At 39.2% G+C, this 2500-nt stretch overlaps 1 protein-coding gene across 1 annotated transcript in view; it reads left to right on the top strand.

Annotated features, from left to right (window-relative positions):
* LOC113805629 (fat-like cadherin-related tumor suppressor homolog) overlaps positions 1-2500 on the top strand; it is a gene marked incomplete in the record, with an annotated part of 212956 nt that overhangs the window by 116234 nt on the left and 94222 nt on the right.

Below are 2500 nucleotides of genomic sequence, written 5' to 3'. Positions count from 1 at the left end.
AATTAAACTTCAGAAGTGGAAGTAACAAACTCATACAAAAACTGCATCCAAATTGAACTTACTTGAAGACCAGAACGACAGAAATTAGTCTTAATATCCAAAACAGATATTCACTTCTCAGCGACGAAGATTTCACCATTGACCAAATTAACAAACAGTTCAGTGACATAATTAAGGAAACTGCATATAAAGTAGGCAGTAAGAACGGCAAGCAAAGGTCCAGCAAGCTCTGGGTAGAAACTAAACATCTTGTGCAAAAACGTAGGGTCATTAAAGTATCATCAAACAGGGACAACATCGAATTAGCTGAACTAATAAAGACTTAAGAAAACAAAGAGGGAAGATTTACGGAAATTTAACATTCAACAAACGAAACGGTGAAATAGCCAAAAGTTGACTTGGAATATTGAGAAATCAAATGTTTGCAATAAAGAAACCAGATGGAGAAGTGACATATAACAAGAAACCATAATAGTGGAAGACTTTTACAGGGATTTTTTACAACTCAAATGTGATAACTAGAGACGTGCCTAACATCACAAAAAGAGCGCTTAAAGGCATGAAGAGAGGGAAAACACCAGGTGAAGGCGGAATTAGTACAGACTTTGTGATAGATGCAGGAGAAATTGCAACAGGGAAACTAGCTAATCTTTCTAACAAGTTCCTTCTCAACAGAAAAACTCCTAAAGCCTGGGAATATGTAACAATCATTTGGATATATAATACGGGGGAAAGAATGGATCTAAAACAACTACTGACCCATGCCTACATTCAGCTACAAACTGTTCACAAAAGTCATCACAACTCGAATCTCTGACAGTCTGGATTCTAACCAACCTAGAGAACAGGTAGGCTTCCACAGTGGATTCTCAACAACAGACCACATCCACATGTTCACCCAAATAAAAGAGAAAATAAAAGAATATAGGAAACCCATGTTTTGCATTCATCGATTATGAAATGGCATTTGACTCTGTACAAATACTAGCATTAGAAGCTATTTGAAGACAGATTAGAGGAGGTATATTGTAAAATATTGGAAGATATATACAAAGATGTGACATCAACCATCAAACTCCACACAGACACATAATATATCAATTAAAGGTGTTAGACCGGGCAGCACCACCTCACCAAAACTGTTTACATCTTGCCTTGAGGAAATATTCAAGAAGCTAGAATGGAACGGAAAGGGTATCAATATAGGAGACTAAATACCTAAACAATCTAAGATTTGCAAACGATATTCACTCTTCAGTGAATCAGGAAATGAAATGCAGTAATTAATAAATGATCTGAATAGAGAAAGTCTGAAAGTAGGACTTAGGAAGAACAAGAAAAAGGCTAAGGTCATGTTCAACAGTAGAATTCAATTTGAACAGATACATTTACACGGCGAAGCACTAGAGGTTGTAGACAATTATATATATCTAGGGCAACTCTTATACACAAACACATCTAACAAAGAGGAAATAAAGTGACGTGTCAGTCTAGACTGGAGCACCTTCGGCAGACAAAGTAGCATACTAAAAGGTTCCTTGCCATTGTTTAAAAAAAAAGGCCTTGAACCAGTGGTCCTCCCAGCCATGACCTATGGATCGGAAACATAGAATACAACCAAATTACTGGAGAGGAAACTATTGAGTGCCCAGAGAGGGATGGAAAGGTTGATGCTGGGAATTAGTCTAAGATATTGGATGAAGGTGATGTCAATCAGGGAACAGACAAAAATAGATATTCTTGATTGCATCAAAAAGAAGAAATCGCAATGGGCAGATCATAAATGTTGGAGACAGGAAGACAGATGGATAAAGAAAGTAACAGACTGTGGTATAGTTAACAGAAAGAGGCCAATGATAAGATGGTGTGACAAAATAACGAAACTGGGAACAAAAAACGCGACAGAAAAGTTGGAAAAGATTGGGAGAGGCCTATGTCCTGCAGCCGATTAATTTGGATGGGGTTCCTTCATGCTGCCGGACAGGGACTCAGCAGGTTTGATTGATCTGCCCAAACCACGACTTCCTAGGTCATACGACAGACCTACTTTATAAAGGGTTGTCTTGCACAAAGACAACCTGGTGGGCAGTATCCTCCTGTGGGAAACGAGCCAGGTGGCTATATAGCTTTAGTTGGTGACCATGGATTGTGCAAATAACAGGTCCTATGCCAGTCTCACGGTGCAACTGTGGTCCCACCAACTGTACCCAATAATCTGGTGCAAGGACCTATTACAAAAGGCATCAAGACAAGATTGCAAGGAACTGGATCATGTCCAAGTTTCACAACCATATAGCAAAACTGGCATTATCAGGGCCTTGAAAATACTTAGCTTGGTCCTTTTGCAAAGGTACCAACATCCCCAAATGCTCTTGTTGAGGAACTCTTGACCCCAGTTGCCAGGCCAATCTGTCTATTGACTTACTGGTCTGACAACCCAGAGTTATGAACTACACTACTAAGGTGTGTAAAACTCTCTGTGACCTCAATGTTCTTGCTG

The sequence above is a fragment of the Penaeus vannamei genome, chromosome 9 (assembly GCF_042767895.1).
Source record: "Penaeus vannamei isolate JL-2024 chromosome 9, ASM4276789v1, whole genome shotgun sequence".
In the NCBI taxonomy this organism is placed as follows: Eukaryota; Metazoa; Arthropoda; class Malacostraca; order Decapoda; family Penaeidae; genus Penaeus; species Penaeus vannamei.
The sequence above is the reverse complement of the archived record's forward strand: the minus strand, read 5'-3'. Positions and strand labels throughout refer to the sequence as shown.